The following is a 10992-nucleotide window of genomic DNA, read 5'->3' on the forward strand; positions in this document are numbered from 1 at the left end:
GCAACAGTGCTACCCACTATGCTAACGTACTGCTGAGACGAGGAATTTCTTCACTCAAGAGGGTAGTGATTCTTTGGAATTCTCTACCCCAGGGGGTGTGGAGACTCTGCCATTGAGTATGGCCAAGATAGAGATCGATGGGCTTCGAGATATTAAAGATATCAAGGGATATGGGAAAAATATGAAAATTGCATTGAATCAGAAGACCACCTCCCTCTCCCCACCAACTCCTTGCTAAGGGGGTGAATTGATATTTTGGCAACACAATCATGGGTGAGCTAGGGATTTGCACCAGGTTCAGGAGAAGAAAGATTGGTGGTACTGAGGCAATGGTCCTCTGACTCAACAAAAGGTGGCAGTCCTGCCTTTATCAACACAAGTATATTGAGGTTTGCCCAACATAAGGGTGTTGACAACATTAGATGAATTGGTGAAAGGAAATAAGATGGGAATAATTTATGAAGATGCTTGTTGATATCTCCAGAGACAGTATGATAATTTCCCTTTGACTGATTTGTTGCAAAATAAATTACCCCTTTCAACAATAACAGTAAATAAATACAAATTGCATTGTTACAGGATCATTAGAACATGTTAAAAAAATTACATAAAATATTCACAAATTCATTCTTCAACATCTTTGCCATGGCTTGTTAGATGTGGCGGAGGAGGGATCCAGTGACAACATTTGGAAAATGAATGATTCCTTAGTATCTGCAGCTGTACAAACAATCTTCATGTAAACCGATTGCTTGTCAGAAGTCAGTACTCCAATCAGGTGTTTTGTCTTGATGGATTCTTTCTGAAGCAAAACTAACCACTTTCACACGGAACTTAAATTCTTCCTGTTTTGGAAAAATAAATTAGTTACAATGACAAAAGATACATTTGTACTGATAAATATAAACATACTTTCCGTAAACAGTAAGAATTAAGCTGGCACAACCACCAAGACTTTATAAACTTTTAAAATTTTGCACCTCCTCTTTGACATTCTAAATGTCCCAATCATGTTTTCAATCATTAACGTTTCGACCAAAAGTCCTAATTCCAAGTACTTCTCATTTTTACACTGGTAGTTTGTGAAGTAAAGAATTAAAGGCACCAGGGACCCCCGTTCAATTCCAGCCTTGAGTGACTGTGTGGAATTTGCATGTTCTTCCCGTGACTGTATAGGCTTCCTCCAGGTGCTCTGGTTTCCTCCCACAGACAAATATGTGCACATTAGGTGGATTGGCCATGCTAAATTACCCCTTAGTGTCAAAAGATATGCAGGTTAGGCAGGGTTATAGGGGTGGGCCTGGGAAAGATGCTCTTTTGTAGGGTCAGTGTAGACCTGATGGACCAAATGGCCTCCTTCTGCACTCTAGGGATTCTATGACTTCATAATATTTCAAATGTCAAAAATAATCTGAACAGTGTTGCTTATATTTATCCTTCATTTGGTTTCCAAACAATGTTGAGAAAACTAAACTATGAAGGAAGAATCCTTGAGATGGATATGCAGTCTGAGAAAGCCTGCACATACTCAGAATATCCCAAATAATTTGAACCAGACCGATAATGCTAAGAAAATATTGACTGTAAACTGAAGCATGTGAGAGACTAAGGCATTGACTTAAGCAAAATGTATACCTGGTACCAGCTCTTCCTTCAATCTCGAACCTCTTTTCAGGGGCTTGACAGGGTAGACACTGAGACTGACTCTAGAACAGAGGGCACTGCCTCAGGATAAGGGAGCAATCATTTAGGACTGAGATGAAGAGAAAATTGTGATTTTTTTTTTTTGGCATTGTCTAATCCAGAGGGTTGTAGGTGCTATTGTTGAGAATATTCAAGACTGAGATCTATAGATTTTTAAAAATTTCTCAAGGAATTGGGAAACCGGCTGGAAAATTGAGTTGTGATAAATCAGACATGATCATATTGAAATCCGACGGAGCAGTTTGAGCCAAATGGTCAACTGTTCCTATGTTCAGCCCTTCACTCAGTCTAGTATTCAGGGCCACTGCAAGGTCTCCCTGTTGGTGACCCATCTCTTGTTCCCCTCCCTACTCAGCTCCTGACCACTCCACTCTTTCTATAGGTGATGGAACCATCAATTCACCAGACACGTGTTTCCGATATGAATATAGGCTTTAATCGACTTACTACAGAGTCAGCCTGTTACCCGTTGATGAACTCTCAGTGAACTGCAGGCTGACTCTGGACAAGGGTATTTATACAGCAGCACTAGGGGGAGTTGTGGGCGGAGCCAAGGGGGGAGCCCTGTACACGCTCCTGAGCATTCCCAGGGCTACTCCCCCTAGTGGTTGGATAACGCTACTGCGCTTACAAAGATATAGTGTGAATTATCATGTTACATTCACCCCCTGCAAAAAAATCAAGTTTTTTGAGGGGTAGTGGTCTACAAAGTCAGTCTGTCCGGTGGTCGAATTGTCCGCTGTGATCTGCGGAGCACCGGGGTTGCAGCCTCTTGCGGTGGCTGGATGGGTGTTGTGTGCTGGGGTACGATGGCGGACTCCAGGGAGGGTTGTATCCGAGCTTCATACTCTCCTGGTTCGACTGGGGGCTGGCCGGCGCGGGTGCGCGGAACTGGTGGAGCGAGCTCGCGGGCTCGGGAGCGCGAGGGGGTGGCAGCATGGGATGTAGGGTGAGAGGTCCTTCTGTGGGGGTAGAGGGAGCGCTGGATCCGGCGGGTGCCAGATCCCGGAGTGATACAGTGTCCTGATGGCCGTCAGGGAACTCGATGAATGCGTACTGGGGGTTGGAGTGGAGCAGGTGCACCTTTTCAACAAGGGGGTCGGTTTTGTGTGCCCTGATGTGTTTCCTCAGAAGTACGGGGCCCGGTGTCCTCAGCCATGCCGGAAGTGAGACCCCCGTGGTAGTGCCCCTGGAAAAAATGAAGAGCCTCTCGTGAGAGGTCTGATTGGTCGCTGTGCACAAAAGGGACCTAATAGCATGAAGTGCGTCTGGGAGGACTTCCTGCCACTGGGAGACTTGGAGCTTTCTAGACCGGAGGGTCAGTAGGACGGTCTTCCAGACCGTCGCGTTCCCCTCTCCACCTGTCCGTTCCCCCTGGGGTTGTAGCTGGTAGTCCTGCTCGAGGCAATGCCCTTGTCGAGCAGGTACTGTCGCAGAGCCCTAATCACTATGTGGGAGGTCATGTCGGGGCACGGGATAGCGAATGGGAAACGGGAAAACTCGTCTACGACGTTTAAAAAGTAAACGTTCTTGTTAGTTGAGGGGAGTGGCCCTTTGAAATCAATCGCGAGGCGTTCAAAGGGCCTAGAAGCCTTGACCAGGTGGGCCCTGTCTGGTCTATAGAAGTGCGGTTTGCATTCCGCACAGATCGGGCAGTCCCTGGTGACTGCTTTTACCTCCTCGTTGGAGAAAGGCAGGTTTTGGGCCCTGATGTAGTGGGCGAGCCGGGTGACCCCCGGGTGGCAGAGGTCATTGTGGACGACTGTCAATCTGCACGCTGGCGCATGTCCCGCGGGATAGGGTATCCGGAGGCTCGTTGAGCTTCCCGGGTCGATAATTAATGTCGTAATTGTAGGTGGAGAGTTCGATCCTCCACCTCAGAATTTTGTCGTTTTTAATTTTGCCCCTTTGTGAGTTGTCGAACATGAAGGCAACCGATCTTTGGTCCGTGATGAGGGTGAACCTCCTACCTGCGAGGTAGTGCCTCCAGTAACGGATAGCCTCCACAATGGCTTGTGCTTCTTTCTCGACTGAGGAGTGTCGGAGTTCTGAAGCGGAGAGGGTACGGGAGAAAAATGCGACTGGTTTCCCTGCCTGATTTAAAGTGGCTGAAAGAGCTACCTCTGAGGCGTCGCTCTCTACCTGAAATGGGGTGGATTCATCCACCGCCCGCATGACCGCTTTGGCGATGTCCTCCTTGATGCCGTCGAAGGCCTGGCGTGCCTCGGCTGACAGGGGAAATCGTGTGGCCCTAAAGAGTGGGCGGGCTTTGTCCGCATATTGAGGGACCCACTGGGTGTAGTAGGAAAAGAAGCCCAAGCACCGTTTGAGGGCCTTGGGGCAATGGGGGAGGGGGAGTTCTAGGAGGGGGCGCATATGGTCCGGGTCTGGGCCCAGGACTCCGTTTTCCAAGACATAGCCGAGGATGGCTAGTCTGGTTGTGCGGAAAACACATTTCTCCTTGTTATACGTGAGATTCAATTTCTGTGCCGTCTGGAGAAAACGGTGGTGGTTGGTGTCGTGGTCCTGCTGGTCATAGCCGCAGATGGTGACATTGTCCAAGTACGGGAACGTGGCCCGCAGCCCGTACTGGTCCACCATTCGGTCCATTGCTCGTTGGAACACCGAGACCCCATTAGTGACGCCGAAAGGGACCCGGAGGAAACGGAAGAGGCGGCCATCGGCCTCGAATGCCGTGTAGTGGCGGTCCTCTGGGCGGATTGGGAGCTGGTGGTATGCAGACTTCAGATCCACCGTGGAAAAGAGCCGATACTGGGCGATCTGATTTACCATGTCTGCAATCCTGGGGAGGGGATACGCGTCGAGAAGCGTAAATCTATTTATGGTCTGACTATAGTCGACAACCATGTAGAATTTCCCCCCGGTCTTAACGACCACCACCTGAGCTCTCCAGGGACTATTGCTGGCCTCTATAATCCCCTCACTGAGAAGCCTTCGGTCCTCTGATCTGATAAATACCCTATCCTGCAGGCTATACCGCCTGCTACGAGTGGCTACGGGTTTACAGTCCTTTGTGAGATTGGCGAAGAGAGGAGGGGGTGGATTCGCAGCGTAGCGAGGCTGCAGATAGTGAGTGGGGGCAGGGGCCCGCCGAAGCTGAGGGTGAGGCTCTTGAGGTTACATTGAAAGTCTAGGCCTAATAAGAGTGACACGCAAAGTCTAGGCCTAATAAGAGTGACGCGCAGAGGTCGGGCAAACGTAGAGTTTGAATTTTGAGTAGCTAGCGTCTCGGATTATGAGTGTCGCGGCGGTGCGCCCCTGGATCTGGACCGAATGGGAGACTGAAGCGATGGAGATAGTTTGCTGCACGGGGAAAACGGGGAGCGAACAGCGTCTTACCAGGTCTGGATGTATGAAGCTCTCAGTGCTCCCGGAGTCGAAGAGGCATGGCGTTTTGTACCCGTTGATTTGGACCTCTGCCATCGAATTTCATTTTTAAAAAAATTTAGATTACCCAATTATTTTTTCCAATTAAGGGGCAATTTAGTGTGGCCAATGCACCTACTCTGCACATTTTTGGGTTGTGGGGGCGAAACCCACGCAGACACGGGGAGAATGTGCAAACTCCACACGGACAGTGACCCAGAGCCGGGATCGAACCTGGGACCTCAGCGCCGTGAGGCGGTTGTGCTAACCACTAGGCCACCGCGCTGCCCCTCCATCGAATTTCATAAGAACATAAGAACTAGGAGCAGGAGTAGGCCATCTGGCCCCTCAAGCCTGCTCCGCCATTTAATGAGATCATGGCTGATCTTTTGTGGACTCAGCTCCACTTTCCGGCCCGAACACCATAACCCTTAATCCCTTTATTCTTCAAAAAACTATCTATCTTTACCTTAAAAACATGTAATGAAGGAGCCTCAACTGCTTCACTGGGCAAGGAATTCCATAGATTCACAACCCTTTGGGTGAAGAAATTCCTCCTAAACTCAGTCCTAAATCTACTTCCCCTTATTTGAGGCTATGCCCCCTAGTTCTGCTGTCACCCGCCAGTGGAAACAACCTGCCCGCATCTATCCTATCTATTCCCTTCATAATTTTAAATGTTTCTATAAGATCCCCCCTCATCCTTCTAAATTCCAACGAGTACAGTCCCAGTCTACTCAACCTCTCCTCATAATCCAACCCTTTCAGCTCTGGGATTAACCTAGTGAATCTCCTCTGCACACCCTCCAGTGCCAGTACGTCCTTTCTCAAGTAAGGAGACCAAAACTGAACACAATACTCCAGGTGTGGCCTCACTAACACCTTATACAATTGCAACATAACCGCCCTAGTCTTAAACTCCATCCCTCTAGCAATGAAGGACAAAATTCCATTTGCCTTCTTAATCACCTGTTCACCTGTAAACCAACCTTCTGTGACTCATGCACTAGCAGATGCTTCGGGCGAGATTGGTCCAGAGTGACTGCGCTGAGTTGCGGGTAGTCGGCGGCTCGATCAGCTGTGCTGGAGTGGCCCCTTGATGACTGCCCTCTGAGTTCATAGTCGTATTCTTCCGATGAGTTGTCCAAGCGTGGAGGTGCAGGTCGGGCCCGTGGATCGCACGTGGTGGACGGTGAGAAGGTGGCGTCCAAGATGGCAGCCCCCATGAGTCGCACATGGCCGACCGTGTGGTGGAGGTTTTGCCAAGATGGCGGCCCCCATGGATCGCACTGTGGCGGGAAGGGGACGGAACCGGGGCATAGGCCGCAGCGTTTCGGGCCCCATGGGCCTGCTGGTGTGGGGAGCGATTACTTCGTGCCGCTGGGGAGTTGGAAGCTGGGGCCCTTTTAGCGAGGCACACTCTTGCGTAATGGCCTTTCCGCCCGCAGCTGCTGCAGGTCGCATTGCGGGCCGGGCAGTGCTGCCGCGGGTTCTGATTCTGGCCGCAGAATGGCAGGCTGGAGCAGCATAGTGGCTGGCTGGGCAGCATGGTGGCTGGGCGGCTGCGTAGCACTGGCCTGGGGGAGTCGCTGGTCGGGGGCCCATGATTGGGTTGCGGTGTCCGCGTGGAACGAGTTAAGGCTGCGGAAGGAGACCTCCATCGTGGTAGCAGCTTCCACAGTCGTTTCTAAGTCTTGGGGCCCCCTTTTCCAGCAGTCGTTGGCGCACGTAATTAGACCTGAAGCCCGCTACAAAAACATTGCGTAAAGCAAGTTCTCTGTGTTCATCCGCGGTAACCGCTTGATAATTACAGTCATTGGACAAATTATTGAGTTCCCTTAGAAATTCGGCGAGTGATTCTGTAGGCCGCTGGCGGCGAGTCGTGAACACATGGCGTGCGTAAACTTCGTTAATGGGCCTTACATATACCTTATCGAGTACTACTAGCGCTGCAGTATATGAACCGGCCGAGTTTAGTTGCGTAGAGATTCTGTGGCTCACCCTCGCGTGCAGTAGACTTAACTTCTGTTCCTCTGTCGTTTCGGCTGTGCTCGCTTCTGCCAGGTAGGCCTTGAAGCACCGCAGCCAGTGGGAGAAGATTTCTTTAGCCTCTGCATCCTGCGGGTCGAGTTCCAGGCTTGAGGGCTGATTCCATGATCGATCTTGACTGTTCTTAAGTCGATTAAATTGATGGAACTATCAATTCACCAGACACGTGTTTCCGATATGAATATAGGCTTTAATCGACTTACTACAGAGCCAGCCTGTTACCCGTTGATGAACTCTCAGTGAACTGCAGGCTGACTCTGGACAAGGGTATTTATACAGCAGCACTAGGGGGAGGAGTCATGGGCGGAGCCAAGGGCGGAGCCCTGTACAAGCTCCTGAGCATTCCAAGAGCTACTCCCCCTAGTGGTCGGATAACGCTACTGCGCTTACAAAGATATAGTGTGAATTATCATGTTACATTCACCACAATAGGTAATGGTTCTTTCCTCAGGCACCCATGTCACCCATCCTCAAAAAAAGCCACAACATCCCCATCTCAATAAGTTTCACTTCAAGGTCCTGAAAGTTACCAGTAATTCACAGGTCTGTTTCCCCATCGACCAAAATTCAATGCAGCTTCCTCCAGTCTAACTTTGACGCTTTTCAAAGTACCAAAACAGTCTGACCAAAGTATTTAAATGGCATTCTGTATGGCTGTAATCATTGAAACTTTATTTCTGCTCATCCCCCCCCCCCCCCCCATCAATGGCGCTTAATATTTGACTACACCCCCTTCTCCAATGATTCTTCTGCTGTCCAGCACTGTAGGATTGTCATATACGGTTTAATTCCATCTATTCAAATTCATTTTCTGCTTTGTATTTTTTCCAGCACTGCCACCTTCAGTGCCCGAAGAATCTACTCTTTATCACTTCTACCTCATCTGCACACAGCCCCTCAACAAGACCAATTGCAGGTACTGGGTCAACTTCTTGTTCATGCTGATGGTATTGAACACTAACTCTCCACCGCTTCACTTGACTGCATCAGTGCTGTGTCATGTGAGAGTACCTTTAAGAAATGGGTGTTTACTACTGCAGTGATGTCAGAAAGTGGGTGGAGCTGGGCTGTCTGTCAGCTTTTTAATTCTTTTTAGGCTGTTTACTGTAGGGTTTGTTTTAGTTTTGTTTTGAGTGTTGGAGCTGAAGCCAGACCAAGCAAGTGTACTGCTGTTCTCTCTGCCATCAAAACACTATCTCTTGATCATTTGATGAATTCAGAATTATAAATGTTTTCAGTAGTGACTTTAACCTGATGTGCTTCTGATAAAGGTTTTGTTTTTAAGTCGTATGAATGTTAAAAGGAAAGCTTAAAGGTTTACTTAGTGTTGTAGTCTTTGGGGGTTGTATTTGAATTAATGGTTGCTAAGATGTTCACTATGATTTAAAAAGATTAACTTGAGTTCATAGAATAAACATTGTTTTGCTTTAAAAAAATACTTTTCCATTTCTGCTGTACCACTCCTGTAGAGTGGGCCATGTGCTCCCACTACCACAATCTATTAAAAATTGTGGGTCAGGTGAACTCCATGATACACTTTGGGGTTCTCTAATCCCTGGCCCATAACAGCTGTCAGACTGCTTAAGACCTCGAGTATTAGTTAAGTCACAACTTTATCCAACACAACATTGACAAGTCTAAAGCCACTACCTTCAGACCCCACCAAAAACTTCCACTCCTTTGGTTACCTTCTCATAACGTTTTCAAAATCCATTTATGGGATGCGTACATTGCTGGCTAGGCCTGCATTTATTGCCCATTCATAGTTTCCCTTCTGAAGATGGCGGTGAGCTGACTTCTCGATCTGGTAGTCCCTGAGCTGAGGGAATTCCTGGATTTTGATCCAACTACAGTGAAGGAACAGCGATATATTTCCAAGTCAAGAGGGTGAGTAACTTGGAGGGAAAACTGCAGGTGGTGGTGTTCCCAGATATCTGCTGCTCTTTTCCTTCTTGAGTAGTGCGTTTGAAAAGTGCAGCCTAAGGAACACTGGCAAGTCCTGCAGTTCATCATGTAGATGGTACAGTTGCCACCACTGTTTGCCAATGTTGGAGGGAGTGAATGTTTGTGGGAAGGGTAGAAATCAAAGAGGCTGCTTTGTCCAGGATGGTGTCAAGCTTCTTGAGTGTGGAACTGCACTCAAATCGGCAAGTGGAGAGTATTCCATTATATTCCTGATTTGTGCCTCATGGACAGGCTTTGGGGAGTCAGGAGGTGAGTTACTCACTGCAGGATTATTAGCCTTTGTTCTGCTCTGGTAGCCACAGTCACTTTCTGGCTAGTTCACTTCAGTTTCCGATCAGTATGGTAACCCCCAGGATGCTGATAGTGGAGGGTTCAGCAATGGTAATGCCATTCAATGTCGAGGAGCAATGGTTATATCCTCCCATGTTGGAGATGGTCATTGCCTGGCACTTGTGTGGCGTGAATGTAACTTACCACTTGTCAGCGCATCCTGGATATTGTCCAGGTCTTGCTGCATTTGAACATGGACTACTTCAGTATCTGAGGAGTCGTGAAGAGCACTGAATATTGTGCAGTCTTCTGACCTTTCTTTTTAAAGAAGGAAGCAGTTGAAGATGGTTAGGCCTAGGAATTAGTTTGACAACTTAGATGTCCTCTTCAATCCCGTCCAAACAAGAGTGCTTACACACATCTCTGCAAGTATCTGTCTCCATCTCTCTTCTATCCCTCCACAACTGCAATCCTTGAACAAGCTTTTCATCCCCACTCTCATTAGTCCCTTTTGCCAGTTTATCGCCATGAATTCCAACCTGTCTAAAGCTCTGCTGCACATTGTCTGTCTCACTTTGCCCAGCACCCTTATGCTTAACATTCAACTTAAAATTAAATTTACCATAACCTCATTGCACCTTATCTCTATACTCTCCTTCAGCCTCATATTCTATACTGAACACTTTGGCCCTATGATTGACATTCTGTGCATCAACCTGCCTCTGCCTGCACCAAATCGTTGGTGGCAAAGTTTTCAGCTTCCTTTGTCCTACACTTTGGAGCTCTCTTCCTAAACATCAGCTCTATCTTTTTAAAAAAAAAAACAGCATCCATTCCCTTTAGCCTATATGAGAAGTGGTTTGGGATTTGGGATTTGTTTGTTATGTGAAGCTACTTTACGGAAGTTGTTTAAAAATATACACCCATCTTTCACCAAATTTTATTTTCAAAATGTTTCTGCATTTGTTGTCATTAGTGCCTTTTCCAGGGCAGCACGGTGGCTCAGTGGGTTAGCCCTGTAGCCTCATGGCACTGAGGTCCCAGGTTCGATCCCGGCTCTGGGTCACTGTCCGTGTGGAGTTTGCACATTCTCCTCGTGTTTGCGTGGGTTTCACCCCCACAACCCAAAGATGTGTAGGCTAGGTGGATTGGCCACACTAAATTGCCCCATAATTGGAAAAAATTAATTGGGTACTTTAAATTTTTTTATTTTTTTTAAATGTATGCCTTTTCGGTCCACCCAACATAATTAGTTTAAAATGTCCTTGCTGAACTGAGGTCCAAAATGTTCCCAAAAGATTTTTAAATGATCAAATTGATTTGTTAAATGATTGTATTTTTTTTGGCTGAATTACAAATGGCAACACAATGTCGACATTTCAAAGATATTTTGAAAGTTACTGCTACATAAATCAGTTTTCAAATATAGATGGATTTCTTGTAATCCATCTACCAAGGAACACAACAGTTTAAATTCTAACCCAAAGTACTTTTGATTGAAAAGGGCTTGTACTCAAAAAGCAGTGGTTTCAACTCTGATGATCAAATATTACCCACACCAAATAATTCTACCGCATCTGGTTTTGCCAGGGCTTCACCCCTGACCTCATTACAGCC

This window comes from Scyliorhinus canicula, chromosome 4, assembly GCF_902713615.1.
Source record: "Scyliorhinus canicula chromosome 4, sScyCan1.1, whole genome shotgun sequence".
NCBI lineage: Eukaryota > Metazoa > Chordata > Chondrichthyes > Carcharhiniformes > Scyliorhinidae > Scyliorhinus > Scyliorhinus canicula.